Source organism: Callorhinchus milii, unplaced genomic scaffold (assembly GCF_018977255.1).
Source record: "Callorhinchus milii isolate IMCB2004 unplaced genomic scaffold, IMCB_Cmil_1.0 Scaffold4, whole genome shotgun sequence".
Classification (NCBI taxonomy): domain Eukaryota; kingdom Metazoa; phylum Chordata; class Chondrichthyes; order Chimaeriformes; family Callorhinchidae; genus Callorhinchus; species Callorhinchus milii.
Window position 1 is genome coordinate 55,896,874 of NW_024704745.1, and position 18,539 is coordinate 55,915,412.

Consider the following 18,539-nt stretch of genomic DNA (forward strand, 5'->3'; position numbering starts at 1 on the left):
ATGCAGTGTTTTTGGTGCATTGCATTGTTGGAAGTGGCATTTGGGTGGCAAATGATGGAAGTTGGGTGAACCACTCTAAGCAAAACAGCATTCTATGAATGGCGCTATAACAGCATTCCTCTGTATTATGAGAAAGAGATAGAATCCTACACAGTGCCAAAGGAATACAGGGTATATTTCTACATTAAGGCTACAAAGCTAAGAAAGAAAACAATAATGATAGTACCATTCTATAAACTTTTGATATATAGCAGAGGAATAATGGCACATTGTGGAATGTGAAAGCCAAGCCATAATAATAATAATAATCCTTGCATTTGATATAGTGATTTTCACATCTTCTAGACATTTCAAAGCGCTTCACAAAATAGACTGTAAAGTGAATTCACTGTATATTTGTGAGCGAAATGCAGCAGCCAATTGCACACATCAGTGTCCCACAAACAGTCGTGGATTGAGTGACCAAATTGTTATTGCTTTTTTTCTTGAAGGATTATTATCAGGCGTGTAGAGTAAGGAAACTTGCCCAAGGTTTCATCCTGCTGGGAATCGAACTCAGGTCTCTCACTTGCAAAGCGAGTGCTCTAACCACTGAGCTACAGGACTCCACATTACACGTGTTAAACCGAGATTCTGCAAGTGAGAAAGGTGATCCACAGTTTCACATACCAAATAATATAACATGAATTCAGCAGGTCAGCATTTCAAGCGTTTGTGTCTTTTAAATCCACCTAAACTTAGAAGGTCTTATTGTCACAAAATGAATTAAAGTCCACATGAGATGTAAGGCAGAGCTGGGGGTTATTTGAGGTAGCTTGAAATGTGGTTTTGATTACTTAAAGAGAGGATTGGTGGAATGCCTTCAAAGCTATATATTTTGGTATTTGCATTCTTCATCTGAGAATGCAGCTACATATGCCCTTGCTTCCAATGTGCTTGGTGATTTTCCAAAATGCTTGATAGTATCCTCATTGTGAGAGAATGGTAAGTGGGATAGTCTGGATACTGAGCTCGATCCAAGATACTGTGCTTGGCAATGGAATGATGGAACCACATCTCCTTTCTGTGGCAGTCTTGGTAATTCAATTCCTGAATCAGCTGGTTCGCAGGTACTCCTAATGACGGACCAGCCAGCCTGGGAAGGGCAGACCGGTAGGTTATTGGAGTCCCTGAAAGCTGTATAATTCTCTGAATTAGCACTTTCTTCAGCCAGGAGATGTTGGGTTGCATTGAAAAGAATGTCACAATTAGAACAAAAAGCCAGAATTGGAATACAAAACAGAACAGCAACATATCCAAAGGATGCCAAAATATCACAGATCTCTTGAAGATATTGCACTAGTGTCTCTTCTTATCTAAGTCGTTTTGAACAGTTTCAGTCAATTCTGATCCTTAAAGAGTAACTTTGATGTTTCCTCTCCAAACATTTTGAATCCTGCTGCAGCTCTAAAGTTATTTTCAAAAATGTCATAATTATTGCACTTTTCCCAAACGTAGAGGAATTAACGTAACCTTTGTTCCTCTTTAAAATGCATTTTTTGTTCTATCATACTCCCAATTATTAGTTCTTTAACAGTATACAGTTCTGGAGGAGAGTTTATATGCCTAATATGTAATTACACGCAAATTTGTCCATGGTGGAGTGGGGGTAGGGCTTGGCTGTACTCTCCTTTTCAAGGACAATTCTTCTGGTGCTTATCAACTCTCTCAGGCATGAGATAAGGTTGCAGCATACCAGCCTAATAATGTTATTTCAAGAGTTGTTCTTTCGAAAAGATGTTTTACTTCTCAGATTATACATCAATTTGACAGACTTGAGCAGCTGAAAGCTCTTGCTATTTTCAGGTCTATGCAGCACAATAGAATTCAGACTCAACTTTTGCTTCCTCTTACCTAACCCATTAATGAGGTCCAATTAGGTGTTGAATGGCACAGGCATATTTCTTTTGTCCTTATTAATAAAAACACAGTGGAATTTCACAACCATTTTACTATGGCCAGTGAAAAAATACTCTCCAAATTCCATCAACTATGTTGCACTGTTATGCCAAAATTTTGGCAGCATGGATTCCTACTAACAGCTTTCTCTGATTGTCCTGATTGTTGCTAGGTAATGTACACTAGATTCACATATTATGCACTTAAAATCTGCATCAGCCCTCTCTCACACAGTGAAAATTTTCTTGTTTCCTGATAAATTAGCAATGTGCGAGTTTTATTCAGCAACAACTTAAAATAGTGCCCTTCACGCAGGACAGCATCTTATAGTGCAAGATGCTACTATTCGGTAAAACTGTTTTGTATTTGAAGCAAAGCTTTCTTCTCGCAGCATCATAACTTACACAATGTAGGCAGTCGAAATTATCCGATCCACAATGCTACAAAATCAATGACAATTCTAGCTTGAATGTAGCATTACACCCACCGTTCTGAATGACTTGTGATGATATAAGACGTCAATGTGTTTAGCAAAGAATTCCTTTGAAATCAGAATGCACTTAGTTCCATCTGAGGTTAGTATCATATTGATTGTGTCTTCAAAGACTAAGTAAACCAGTCCCTATGAGAGAAAATAACAAGAATTTAGGTATTTAAGGATAACCCCTTCAGAAATGCAGATGTCTGGGTCCGATATCTCAGGCCTTGCATTATATATAAAAATAAGAAAAACAATAAAAAGGTACAAGAAGCACCACTGACATCACTTCCTTTGCAAAGTGCCTTCAGTGACACTTCCTGCATAGCATGCTGGTGCAAGGTACATTAAGTTACATTATCGTCAACCTGACGACATCAAAGTCAGCTATTTTCTCGCGATTATGGAATTTCATTGACACGATTTTAATTTTCCAATAAGAAAATTGCATTACAAGCAAACCCATAGTAGATGCTTTATAATCTATTTATTTCAAAATCTCCCTATTAACCTCTCATAATCTTCTTATAGATAAAACAGCATTTATTCTGTTTCATAAGTGCTGCAGCATGAGGCTTTGAATATCTATGCCTGAGATTGACTGTTAAATACAAATCTGTAGTTATATCACACCTCTAAAAGAAAAAAAGCTACTACTCACAAATACATCCCCAGCTTTGAGTGTCTGGATGTGAATGTATATCTTCTTGGACACATCTTCATTATATTTGACTTCAGCATTTTTATCTCTCTCAGTCTTTACATTCTTGCTTACAGATGATACTGCCTGTTGTTTGTGTCTTGTATATTTCATTTCTGAATTCAGAATTGGTAAAAGGTATCCCACATCATAAGAAACCTGTCTTGAAGGAAGACCACTTTTGCTTTCAAATTCTAACTGTGGAATAACTGTTGGACAACATGCATAAAAGGAATGCATTATTTTCTCTGTGTCAACACTATTGTATCACTGTTGCATGTTGCTCCTAATGCAAAAACAGGGAAACATGGATAATCTAATGCATTGTTTTGGAAATCCCACAAATAGCTCCATTGCTTTGCAGCTTCACATCAGGAGAATCAATTTATCCAATACCTCTTATATCCTTTCACAATCAATAGTTTATGTTCATGGAAAGTTTGAACAATATGGCTTTACAAATTAGTTGCATTATTGTATATCAAAATGGGTTATCAAGTCTGCTTTTCGAATTCAGATGCACTTGTCTATAGTTACAGAACATCACATAATAATAAATAATAATCCTTGCATTTAATATAGCGCCTTATCACACCATGGGAAAGTCTCAAAGTGCTTCACAGGATTCACTGTGAAGTGCAGTGACTGTGTGTTTCATTGACAACTCGGCAGCCAATTTGCACACAGCAAAATCCCTGCAAACGACAGTGAGGTGAATGAACAATTTTATCTGGGGGATAATATAAGGCAAAAATTATATGGGTGTAAAAATACCAGAGCTACAAACATTGTGCCATAGTGGAAATGTTTCTTTGTGCCTGCGTTTTTGTGGAGTTTCAAAGCTCTTTCTCACTTCATTCCAAATTAACATCAGTAATTCTAAGGCTTCTCTTCTCGGTTCTTGACTTTTCACTGATTAATTTACAATGAATTGAAATAAACTACAGAGGAGCATGTACCCTGGGGGGACTTTAAAGTATTTCTTGAATTGATATGCATCCCAATTAAACTGAAAACATTCCAGCTGAACCTGACAGCCCATTTCCCACTTAACATACTTTCTCAAGTCAGGGAGTTTAGAGGCTAGATAGAGTCTCTAGGAATTCTTGAAACGTATAAGAAGTGGAGTTGGACAGGAGAAACATGTAATATGGCAAATGTTAAAAAAAAACAATTGAAGCCAGAAGGGGTTTTTTTTAAATGAAAAAAGATTTTGTAGTGTGGAAGAAAATAAATCAGTGTATTTAATATTATCATATACCAAATGCAATAATGCAGAACACATATTTATGAATAAATCACTGTTTTGGATCTGAACATCAGAGAATCAGATTTTTATAGCAAATTTAATTGCTGCAACATATCCTTTTCTGAGCAGATCTGTTTAACAAATTACACAGAACAGAAAATGGTTGCTCAGGGAAATAAAAACAGATGCAATTGTGGAGCTCTCTCATCTTTGACTTAATTTATTCAAAACAAGTCTGGTGTTGCATTGTGTTGGTAAGGCCTAACAATTCTGTAGCTGTATTGCTGATTCAATTAAACTGCTGGAAGTACCAACTGCTTGCATAATATGTGTAGTCCTTTAGAAACAGATTGATCTTATACTAATACATTCAAGTAGGATAGACAACTTTCAAACCATTCAAAAAATGAACGAAGCATGGAGATCACAAACAAATATATGTGCTCATTATAAAACAAAGACAAGAACAAAATATACAATATAAAATAAAACCAGAAGTCACTGGGAATACTCAGCAGGTCAGGCAGCATCTATGGAGAGATCCAGATCGATGACCTTTTTTCAGAACTGATGAAGCAGAATATTAAAAAATATATAATATTCTGCTATTCCTTGAGGTCTCAGAACCACTTCTGTCTGCTGCTAATCCCCTAGCTCTGGAAAAAGGGTCCTCAGACCCAAGACTAGTGACCCAAGGGATGGCTGATATTTTTTTGTCGTTCTCTAATTGTTTTACTGAGATTATGCCAATTGTAGGCCTGCATTCTCAGGGCAGTATGTAGAAATTACTAAAGTGACTATGGATAGATGTTGAGAGTTACATAAAAATTGCTAGATGAAAGAAGATCAAGTTCCATCCAGTTCGCCTTCCACTATCCTGCAGTCGCTTGCACATGATATGTCCCAAACTATATACTTTATAAGAACGTAGGAATTGCATTATCTGACACTTTTGCAATGTAAAATAAAACAATATTTTAATAGATCACAATTGAAAAACGTTTGAAGTTTGTGGCTCATTTCAGTAATAGTGCAATTTAAAGAAGAAGGTAATCCAAGTAACTACTTTGTTGTTGTAGAAGGAAGAGCATATATCACATTACAAAAGTTTAGGGCAAGCCACACTCAATTGCAGATACTGACGAGTACTAAAAATGTGCTCATCCACCAAGGCCAACAATTTATATAAAATATATCTATAATCCTTGCCTTGATATAGTGCTTTTCATATCTTCTAGATGTCTCAAATTAACAACAAAGAGAGAATTGATGCCTTGATGTAGTTAGTTGGGGAAAGAACATAGAAGTCCATGACTGACTTAGAAAAAGATCAAACATGCTGAGACCAATGATGAAACATGGGCATTAGTCAGATGGATGTTGAAGATCCTATAGCCCTACACTTTTCGCAGTGTCCTGGCCAACAATCCCCCAAATAAAATTGGTCATTAACTTCATGGCTGTTTGCGGGACACTGTTGTATGCACATTGGCTACTTGGTCACTCACAAAACACACAATCGCATAATTTTACAGTATATCCTGTGAAGCTCTTTGACACAGCCTGTTGATCTGAAATGTGCTATACCAAATGCAAGGATTATTATTCTTATATTATGTTGATGATTATTAAATTATTCTTGTATTATGAGTTGCTCAGCTAATGTAAATCATCATGCTAAAAGGATCATCATCATGCAAAATGTAGCTTATGCTGAGAAAGTGTATGAAACACTTCAAATGGATGAGAGGTGGGAGGTAGAAGCGTGGGCACAAAATGGAATTTATCACATTCAAACAGAAAGGGTAGGCGTACATTATAACAAAACAATTCATTAAATGATTTCTCTGTGCGAAGGCAAGCGCCCAGAAAAAAACAACTATTAAACTGAATGGTGTGATTTTCAGCAAGTTCCAACCTTGTTATTAATCTCAAGATAAATAATAGATGCACTTAAGAAATAGCTCAGTGAAAGGATTCAGTCTTTCTTGGTGTTGACCTACTTTACTTTGAAGTTCACCAGCTCTCTTCTGTTCAATTCCAAGATGCCATTTGAAAGCTGTTTTCAAAGTAACACAGACTATAATAATATTTGGTTAGTACTTAGCATTTTTGGTTAACTGGAGCACAAATAAACATCTAACAAATTAAATTAACACAAAATGATTACTATATCATTTGAAAGTTATCATCTTCATTCAAGATATTCTATTTAAGATTTGTAAGTTAAGTGCACTATGTAGCCTTTTTAGACTGATGGCTAATGGGAACTTTGTTCAATTTTCAGAAATGCAGGGCAAAGAAACAGAAAATAAATTAAGGACAACTGATGTCTGTAAATACTATCAATGCACTTTTAAAAAAATATGACACAGCTGCTCCTTTCGGCCAGTGAGCACCGGCCTGCTTCATGTCCCCCACACGACCTGCCCCACCTATGGCAAGTGGGCTTTCAGCCACTTTGCGTCCGCCCTCTGGAATTCCATTCTGGAGTCTCTCCGACTCGCTCCCTTGGTCCCCTCTTTCAAGATACATTCAAAATGTACCTCTTTGACCATGTTTTTGGTCATCTTTCCACTCCCCACCCCTCCGCCTTCAGCCCTTAGCTCCTCCCAACCCCATCCCCAGCTCAGGTACCCATCCAGCTCTGTGAAGTGCTTTAAGACATTCTCCTGATATAAAAATTGCTATATAAATGTAAATTGCAATAATAATAATAATCCTTGCATTTGATATAGTGCCTTATCACGTCTTCGAGACGTCTCAAAGCTCTTCACAGAATATACTGTGTGTTTTGTGGGCAAAACGCAGCAGCCAATTACACACAGCAATCGTGGATTGAGTGACCAAATTATTATTATTTTTTTGAAGGGATTATTACATCTGGAATGCGATCTGCCAATTGACTAACATCCTGGGTTCCTACTTACTGCTAGGTAAACAGAGGGGCATGTGTGTGCGTGTGTGAGTGAGTGAGAGAGAGAGAGAGAGAGAGAGAGATTGTGTGTGTGTGTAAGGAAACTTGCCTGTAGTGTATACTGTATGTAGGTTGCACAGAGTTATCGAGTTCATCCTAAAGATATCTATTTAGTACTCAGACGATAAATCTGTTTGAATTATTCAGGACCTATATAGCTAAATTGTATACAATAACGATGTGTACAATAGGATTTATTGGACGCCCACCATGACAAAACAACATGAAACACCAATGAATAAGGCTCAATATCACTCAATCAGATATCGCTATATGGCTAAATCAGATGAACGAACAAGCCTAATTTTAAACTGCTCTTGTCTTACAATTGATGATTGTACAAATTGGAAAAGTATTTAATTGGGAAATCAATTTTCTGCAAAAATAAACAAAAGAAATTGAGAAGTTGTTTAAAAAAAATCTCCACAATCTTGCGTTTAAGGCATTGGTTTTAAAAGAGCATTGTTTAGCTAAGACCATCTATGTTACTCTTCATCTCTTGAAAGCTGAAGGTCTTCACATCCAGCTTCATAGCTTCTCTTTAGAGGCATTTTTCAGCACAACTCTGCTGATACCTCGCAGTTCAAAAACCTCCAGAAAACATAAGGATGCAAGAACTAATTGTACATTTTTATTGTGCTGTAAATAAATGTTCAATATTGCATAAAACATAAAGCCTCTTAGACATTGAGAAACAAACAGTAACTTAATTATTTACTCCTTTGGGATATAGGGTAAATAAGCATTGTTTGATGGTGAGACCATATCTAGTGACTGTGTAAGTACTTTGTACCGAACGTAATTGTTACTAAATGTTGGGGTACATACATGATTTTTCTAGCTTGAAAAATGTGTTATTACTCACAAGGTTTAGATGTTTTCCTTCTCGGACAGGGTTTTGTGGGCAATAGTCCTTTCCGCAGTCGAACAGTTCCCTTGGAACACATGAAATGTATGAGATTCTAGTAGTTTTTTTTGAAAGAGAACATTGCCATCTAGTGGTTGTAATTCTTATTGTTGCTTTTTAGTTTCTTGAGATTACTAAATAATAATAATCCTTGCATTTGATATAGCGCTTTTCACGTCTTCTAGATGTCTCAAAGCTCTTCACAGAATATGATATAACTATTTTGTCTTTTATGTTCAGGACCAGTTGGTTTGCGGATATAAGATGGGGAGGGGGTGCGGGGGGAAAAGTAATAATCATTAAATCTCTCATCGCATTCTCATGCTCATTGCATTTCTAATTTCTACAGACATGCTGGTAGTACATAAAGGAAACCACCAGCCAAAAAATGATCAAAATGAATTGGGTGTCCATCATTGATATGCTCTTTTCCTTGAGTCTTGCTATCAGTAAAGTGAGCCCGATCACTATCTCTGCAAGCCTGATACTTGCAGAGGTGGTGGATATAAATGATAATATCCCTTGCAGTGGATAATAATAATCCTTGCATTTGATAAAGCGCTTTATCACGTCTTCAAGACATAGGGCTTCATGGAATATGCTGTGAAGTGGATTGCACGTGTATTCTGTGGGCAGTATCATCCAAACATGCTTCACAGAGTTCTCTGACAAGTGGCTGTTTGTAGATGAATACTGTGGCATCCAGCAATGTCCCACAATCAGCCATGAAGTGAATTACCAATTTTATCTGGAGGATTGTTGGTCTGGACACCCTTTTCTTTTCAAATATTGTTATGGAACCTTTAACATCCACATGAATGGACAGGCAGCATCTTGGTTTAACTTCCCATTTGAAGAATGGTATCTAACAATGCAACACATACCCTCCTCCCCCCAACCCCCACCCACACACAGTACTGCATTGGAGGTTCATAAAACAATGTTGTTATTCCTTAGTCAAATGCAATACTTGTTAGACATGAGCATGGTATTTTATATGCAAAAAGTACCGATATAACTAGCCTCTATATATTGGCCAGTGATCTATACAGCCTCTGTAATACATAAAAACAACAATCCCAAAAGCCTAATTAATAATGGTTTATTTGATTTTTTTTAAAAAAGCCCAGATTTTTACAAAGAGATATTAAAAAGGATACCCAAAAAGGGTAGGAAAATGGCATTCAAGTAGTCGCAAAGGGGAGCTAACACAAGAGAGCCCCCACTGATCAAATAGCTCCCTTCTTATAATATAATCCTTGCATTTGATATAGCGCTTTTCACGTCTTCTCAACATCTCAAACGCTTCACAGAATATGCTGTAAAGTGAATTGACCCTATATTTGTGGGTGAAACACGGCAGCCAAATGCGCAGAGTAGTGTCCCACAGACAGTCGTGGATTGAAAATGACCAATTTATTATCGTTTTGTTTTGGAGGGATTATTATTAGGCGTGTGGAGTAAGGAAACTTGCCCAAGGTTTCGCCCTGCCTGGAGTTGAACCCGGTGTCTTGCTTGCAAGGCGAGTGCTCTAACCACTGAGCTACAGGTCTCCACTTCTTTGCTGGCATTTCCATGATTCTGTGGCACAGCTTGACATCTTGGTAGTTAGTATTTACTTTAAGCATCTGTAATGATGATCTTAACTTATGTGCTTAAAAGCACTCATGACAAACCTGTCTTGAAACTGCAAGGAGGGATACACTACGGTGGCAGTTCTTCTCACTCCAGTCATTATGGCAACATCCCACAGTATATAGACAGTATACAATTAATTATCCTGGATGTAAACCATAAACAATTAAATCAGTAACTAGATTCATAATTTTCTTAATTTCTTAACAGTGCTCTGAGACACGAACCCATGTAAAGGGGGTTACATAAATGCAGACTGTTGTTCTTGTTTATTTTCAGAATACTATGTAAGTTAGTAGAAAATGACTCACGGGAAATTGAAATAAGAAGGTAATTTCTTCTGGTGTCCTGGCCAATAATCTCCCAAATAAAATTATTCATTCTCTTCATGGTTGTGCATGGGACATTGCTGTGCCCAAAATGGCTGCCATGTTCACCCGCAAAATAGAGTCCCTAACTTCTTGAAATGCTTTGAAAGTCCCCCAGAAGTGAACAGTGCTATACCAAACGCAAAAGCAAGGAGTATTATTATATAATAATAATATTATTATATAATAATTATTATAATAATATACTAATAATAACAATCCTTTCATTTGATATAGCACCTTATCATGGCTTCGAAATGTGTCAAAGCACTTCACAGAATATTGGCAGCCAATTGTATACAGCAGTGTCCCAGAAACAGCTGTGGATTGGGTGACTGCATTTTTAAAATTATGATTATCATGTAGTCCTTTCTCTTTTAAATATACTGTATTGTTGCTATATTATTGTTATACTACTCTCCTCCCTTTTAAAAATCGGTTTAATGTCTCATATGAAAGACAAAAACGTAGTGCTCCCCCAGCTCTGATCTGGTGTGTCAGCCTAGTCTCTGATTTTAAAACTGTGAACTTAGAGAAACTACTAGCCCAACACTGCTCAGGTTTACAAAACCCTGTTTTACAACTTGCAGTGTCTAGGTGGAAAGCAGGCAAATCAAAGCAGGAGAGATGAAAGTCAGACCTTGATAACTACAACCTACCTCTAGTCCTATAATCTGGAATATTATTTTAATTTAGTTTCTCCACTGTGGGTCCTGTCAAAAGTTGTGCAACCCACAGAGTGTGAAAAGGTGTTGCAGTACCTCAGTCACAACAATCTGCCAATCTAATTAATAACAATAATAAATAATTCTTGCATTTGATATAGCACCTTATCATATTGCCAAAACATCTCAATGGACTTCACAGGGTTTACTGTAAAGTAAATTGGAGTCCTGTAGCTCAGTGGTTAGAGCACTCGCTTTGCAAGTGAGAGACCTGAGTTCAATTCCAGGCAGGGCGAAACCTTGGGCAAGTTTCCTTACTCCACACGCCTAATAATAATCCCTCCAAAAACCCAAAACAATAATAAATTGGTCATTTTCAATCTACGACTGTTTGTGGGACATTGCTGTGCGCAATTGGCTGCCGCGTTCGCCCACAAATATACAGTCAATTCACCTTACAGTGTGTTCTGTGAAGCGCTTTGGGACGTCCTCCCGATGTGAAAAGCGCTATATCAAATGCAATGATTATTATTATTATTATTATTAAAGTGTAGTGACTGTGTATTTTGTAGGTGAAATTGATATTTCTAAAGCCTTTGTTAGGCATCTTTATCTTACTGCGAACAGGAATATTTCGATCTACATAATTGGCTGTTGAGTTGGAAAGAGTACCTTCTGAGAGGATCCAAACTTATGGTCATAATGAATGACCACTTATTCATTCATCACCATGCCTAGACATGCATCCCTCAGGGGAGCAGATTTGTTCCCAACTGCGCTCCTTACCTTCAAAATATACATTCACCACACTTTATAATAAATCTTGTTGCACACTTTGAGATATCCTCTCAACGATGTGATAAGGTGCTATATCAAATAGATTATTACAAATGACATCTGTCCTTGTTAAAGTAGAACATACCCCTTCTCTATAAATAGAATTTTTTTTACTAATTTACTAATTCAATATATATTTCTCCCTTCCTTTATCAAGTATCCCCCAAGTCAAATACCATCTTTAGGCCTCTATCTATGTTAATGGTAACCAGTTGTTAGGAAATATAAACGTGCCCTGATAATGACACTGCGTTCATCATCCCCACCTTCCAGACTCTCCTTGTAGGGTATGGCTTCTTATTGAGACATCCTCTCAACATGAAAAGAGCTATATGAAGTGCAAGGATTATTAAAGATTATTATTAGGCCCTCCACACACTAGCAACTTGGTACAGTGAAGACAGATGACAAATGGCCAGAATCCAATGTGATGCCACATGCTGTATTTCCACTTGTTAGAATTTACACTTTTTGTATAATGTTAGAATCATAATAGATGTTGCGAACGGGTTAACTTTTAAGTTAAGTGTGTTGTGGGCAGCTGGACTGAAACTCCCTACACGTGTCTCAAGGACAGTGTGTTTGTGTGCTGAGGCACGTACACCCCATGAGATGTTCACGTGAACCCAGCATGATTTTGGGCAGGTGACCTAATGTCCGCACCATGATTGGATGGACACAAGCTTAAGACACCGTGCCAGACCAAGATCGGCGCGCGCCCAGGACAGTACCTACCTTGGATGGAAGACTGACACCTAGAAGACAGAAGTAGACGACCACGAAGAGGAATTACGCGGCAGTATTGTTCTGTTAGTAAATTGATTGATTGTGCTTACTTGCCCACGCCCATCGGGAACTTGGACGGATCCTGGAGTTTAATAAATACTACTCTGGTTGCAAACAGTGGTTGTGTTTGATTGGAACTCGAAAAGAAGATTTTATTTTCCAACACACTGCACTGTGTAAATCTCTAATTATAAATGTAAAAAAGTGAAAATAGACAGAAATAATTTTTTGGTCGGTTGCTTTGACAACAGCATTAATCTGCAGACAGTGTAGAATTTATATTAAAAAGTGCAGTGACGATAACCCGCAATGATGGTTTTATTTTGGTGTGCAGGATATTACAGTTGTTTAGTAACGACTATTTCTTCCTTTGCTTTAATAAATAACATTTGACCAAATAAGGGGGAAATATATATAAATTAAATTGGCAATATCAATTCTTTGGCTTTTATTTTTATCAATATTGATTAATTCTGATCAGTACAGCAATACCTAAAAATACAATTTTGCTTTAAAGGTTACTACATATGTTGAACAAGTATAGCGTTCCAGTGTTACAGGGACAGTTATCTAGAAAAAGAATAATTTATCAAAGCTATTGGGTAAAAGGAAAAAAAATCACTATTGTGAGTACACCCAACTAACAAATAACCACTCATATTTTTGTGAAATCCCTAATTCATGTGGGAGAGACAGAGCTGCTAGAGTGTACAATTGTGATTTCAGGCTTTCCGCTTTTCAACTGACTAAGGAGGAGAATGGCCCCAATGGGAAAAAATTAGATTTACATAAGAAAAACCTTCTAAATAAATTAAATCTCATCAAAGGAATCAGTAAATATTCCTTTGGGTCATTTACATAGATTTACATAGATTGTAGAGCGCAAAAGCAGGCTATTCAGCCCAACTGGTCTTTGGTTGTGTTTATACTCTACATGAATCTCCATACCCTACTACCTCTCATACCCTTCTTCCTCATGTGTATATTTAGCTTCTTCTTAAATGTATCTATACTATCCAATTCAACCACCACTTCAAGCAGCGAGTTCCACAATCTCACAACCCACAATGCCTGAACTAGGTTCTCCTAAATTTTCTTTTAGATCCTTAGTCGCTATTTTATACTTGTGTCCCCTGGTTATAGACTCCCAAACAGCTAATTTATGCTAACCTTATCAAACAGTTTTAAAATTTTAAACACTTCTATTGGGTCCCCTCTTAAACATCTCTTCTCTAGTGATAAAAACTACCCAGTCTATCCTGATAGTAGTAAACTTCCAGCCCTGGTATCATCCGAGTAAACGACAACAACTTACACTTATTTAGCGCCCTCCACTCCTGCTCAGGAACCTGACTACCAAGACTACCACAGAGATTGATTTAATTCCAATATTCCATGGACAGACATGTCACTTTGGAGTTAGCTCAATCCCAAAGAAACATTGTTTAACTCCCACCCACCGCCCCAGAAAATAGTTATTAATGGATGAAAGTACATTTTCAAAACACATCTACAGAAGAACCTCTTAATAATCTGATATTTGAGGTCTATAAACCTGCTGATGTCATTTCCCCCAAAAATGCTACTGCAGAAGTCACTTCCTGCATTTGCACGTATGCGCCATCTTATCATGCTAAACATGTTTCATTCCAGGTCAGCAAGTCACTACAATGTCATTTTCTGAATGCTGTGCATGCATTCTAAACACAAGTGCTTCCGGCATACATCAAAGATGTACAATGAGCAGGAGTGGACATTGGCAGTAACCCAACAACCCAGAAATTGACCACTTTTAACATATGAAAAGCCAGCCAGTTCATGTAACAAAACCAAATATGGGTCCACAGGATATCCATATTATATGTTGTCAGATGTGTCAGCACTGCAATAGTTAATGACAGTAAGGTACAGAAAGAAGACCATGCCAATTACTGACCAGCTGCAATATGCAATCTTGGACATCCACGTGCAAGACTGTATGCTATTTAGTAACAGTAAAGGCGAAGATAACATTGATGGATAGTCCAAATGCTCATTAATAATAATAATAATAATCCTTGCATTTGATATAACACTTTTCACGTCTTCTAAACGTCTCAAAGCGCTTCACAGAATATGCTGTAAAATGAATTGACCGTATATTTGTGGACAAAACGCGGCAGCCAATTGCGCACAGCAATGTCCCACAAACAGTCGTGGTTTGAAAATCACCAATTTATTATTGTTTTGTTTTGAAGGGGTTATTAGTAGGTGTGCAGAGTAAGGAAACTTGCCCAAGGTTTCGCCCTGCCTGGAATTGAACCTAGGTGTCTCGCTTGCAAGGCGAGTGCTCTAACCACTGCACTCTAACCACTCCACTCCCTTGGTTGGTATCTTGGTACCAATGACTTTAGAGGGAGGACATCTAGATTAGGGATGAGATCATTTTGTTCTCAGAATTCTGCAATGGCCAAAAATAGTATATAACATGGGAGTGGGCTCTTACGACGTCTTGAGCTCATAGCACTCCAGTGCAGGACTGGTTAAGTGCTGCATTGTGGAAGTGTTCTTTTCTGGTTAAGTTCAAGATCCTGTCTATCTATTCAGGTGGACATTAAAAATCCAATGGTGTTATTTAAAAATAATGCCATCCCTCAATTCTCCAGATTAATTGATCATTCACTCCAAAGTGTCTTATGGGACATTGTGGCATAAATGACTTGCCTGCAAAAAAATTTGTTGCACTTGATAGATGTTTTGACAAGTTCTTTCTTTCTATCTGTTAAGCACCTCCATTCTACGCATGTGATCTTGGACACAGTGTCTCTTTTACAGACATTCATGGTAAAAGCTAATGTAAGCTTATGACATGTACTAAACTAGACTGGAGTTCATAAATAGAACCTACATAATTAAGAACACACTAATTACAGTACTCCTAATCACACACTTATAAAACTAGCTCTCCCCCCAACCCTCAAAGCTATGCTTCCATCCAAATGTCTGAACAAAGGCACTATCAAAAGAATACAGAGAAATCATAAAATCATAAAAGATACAGCATAGGAGAAGGCCAATTAGCTTATTAAGCCCTAACGCGGTGCTAATTCATCTACAGAATCTAACTACTTTAATACCGTATATTTTCCCTATATCCTTCTATATTCTTTCTCTTCAGATGTTTATCCAATTCCCTTTTGAATGATGTTAAGTTCTCAACCTAAATAGCCACTTATGGTAAAGTATTCCGTTTTCTAATAAATAATACATCAAGTGCAAGGATTATTATTCTAATAAGCCCCTATTCCTATTTCTCTTCCCCTTAAATATCCTGAGTTCATACCACCTTGTTATCCGTATACCAAACAACCAGATTAATCTTCCAATATCCATGATGTCAGCCTTTATGTGCATGTTTGACATTGACTATAGCACCCAGTTAGCATGTTGCCACCAACAGCAAAAGCTAAACTGATTGTTTAACATAGTGGTAAGGATGTGTGAGATTCTCTCACCCACCTCCATGGATCCACACTATCCTCATACCAATCCTACTTATCCCATTGCCTCCATTCTATCTTCTCAAATAGTTTCTGCTCCCATCCTCACACAGTCACCTGAGAAGTACCTAGTCACTTTGTTTACTTTGCAACACTGTTGTCAATGACAGCTCTTAAAATTCTCCCTGCAGTTGAACATAGACACATTTAGTTTTGCCAAGACATCCTAAGGCGCTGAAATTTATAAGAAAAGCACACATCCAAATTCCTCCCTTATTGTGCTTAGAAAAGTCAATGTTGTGAATCAAATCAGTTTGAAACGTTCCACAGAAACACTGTCAAACATACAGAATAATCAGACCTTCAAGTGCTGCTCAACATTCAAGTCCAAAATTTTTGCTTAATATTTTACAGCAGGAACAAAAACATACTTGCTTTCTTCAAACGTTCCTGTAATATAGAGTCCTTCCATTGCTCCTAGCAGGCTTAAAGTGCTCAGTTAATTATGCTTTGGAAAGTAAATGAGACTTTACACAAGACAAAAAAAAGAGAACTACTGCATCTTCGGGCAATTGCCGACTGTGTCCTCAAATAGCCTGGCAACAGCATGCAAATTTAAAACCACCCAAACAAAGTATTGATTCAAACAAGTCAAATAGTGGGAAAGATGCATTACAATGCAACATGCAATAATTCGCTAGTCACTTATCCGTCACAAATTACTGTTGCTATGTTTCAATTGTGTTTGTTTGATTTATACTATACCTATTTACCATCACATTTCACTGAATTTTGGAAACTTCAATCAACATTCGCTGACATATAATAATAATAATAATAATCCTTGCATTTGATATAGCGCTTTTCACGTCGGGAGGACGTCCCAAAGCGCTTCACAGAATAGACTGTAAAGTGAATTGACTGTATATTTGTGGGCGAACGCGGCAGCCAATTGCGCACAGCAATGTCCCACAAACAGTCGTAGATTGAAAATGACCAATTTATTATTGTTTTTTGTTTTGGAGGGATTATTATTAGGCGTGTGGAGTAAGGAAACTTGCCCAAGGTTTCGCCCTGCCTGGAATTGAACTCAGGTCTCTCACTCGCAAAGCGAGTGCTCTAACCACTGAGCTACAGGACTCCATATAAATAGGCTTGTGCACAATTAACAATGATCACTTTGATCCAAGCAAGGATGTTTGAAGAGTTGGGCACTTGAATTCTTAAACTTTAATCTTCTATTGTTTGTGCTTTCCCTTGGGGATCTAAAAGTACTTGTGACATTTTTTTGGCTTGAAGATCCTACTGTCATGGAAATATATTGTTGCCACCAAGGGTTAAGCAGGAGAAGGTAATTTCTCTCAGTATCCTGGCCAACAAATCTCCCGAATATAAGTTGGTTTCTCACTCCATGGCTGTTTGTGGGACATTGCTGTGTGAAAAGTGTTCATTCAAAAATAAAATTTATGTCCAAAAGAAGCAGGAAGATTGGATTCACAAAACAGGATTCATTGGTGGTGCAGGGCGTAACCAGCCAGTCCATAATACTGTATTTATCACTGGCATCAATCGCTTAACCCACCAACCAAGAAAGCCCAGAGAGAAGTTACATAATGATTTCATGCAGTCTTCAAGAATAAAATAATTCAGTAAGACATTAGAAAACAAATTAATGGTGAGAACAAATGTATCAGTAAGATGGGCAACCACTGAGCCAGGAAAGCAGCTGAGAGACTTCTTTGAAATTGGGAGAAGGGTATCACAACTCTTCAGTTTGGCATGTTGGGGGAAACTGCTGTGCATAAATTGTACTGCGGTGTTTGCCTACAAATAGTCCCTTTACTTTACAGTAAACCCTGTGAAGTGTTTTGAAATGTAAACTGTTTCATAAATTGTATTGTATTTTGATGATGTGATATGACACTATATCATATGCAAGGATTATGATTGTTATTAAATTTAACTGGGCTATCTCAGCCCAAATTACAAAACGTTGTTCTATTATTCTAAGATAAAAAAGAAATTTCAGACACTTATTGAAACGTCACCATTTTATACGAAAAGCCAAAGCACTGTCTGCAATTCTGCAAGATTATAAATGTGTGCCACAAACTATATCATCTCTAGTACAACCATTAAGGGATATGGAAAATGGATTCAATAAAAAAAGCATGACATAAAAACATAGCTGGCAGTACTACAAACACAATGGGGATAATGGTTTCCTTCTGTGATGAAAATGTTTCCTGTTCCACAAATATATGTATTGTTAGTGTTCTGCTCTGCCACTGTCTCACCCCGCAGGCTGCCAAAACCCTCATACACAATTTCATTACATCAAGGCTTGACTATACAAACTCCTTGCTTGTCAGCCTCCCCAACTCTTCCCTCCACAGGCTCCATGAACCTATCACCCCCACCCTCGCCCGATTCCACGAGCTCCCCATCACACAAAGGATACAGTTCAAGATCTTGGTCCTCGCCTTCAAAGCCCTCCATGGCCTTGCTCCCCACTACCTC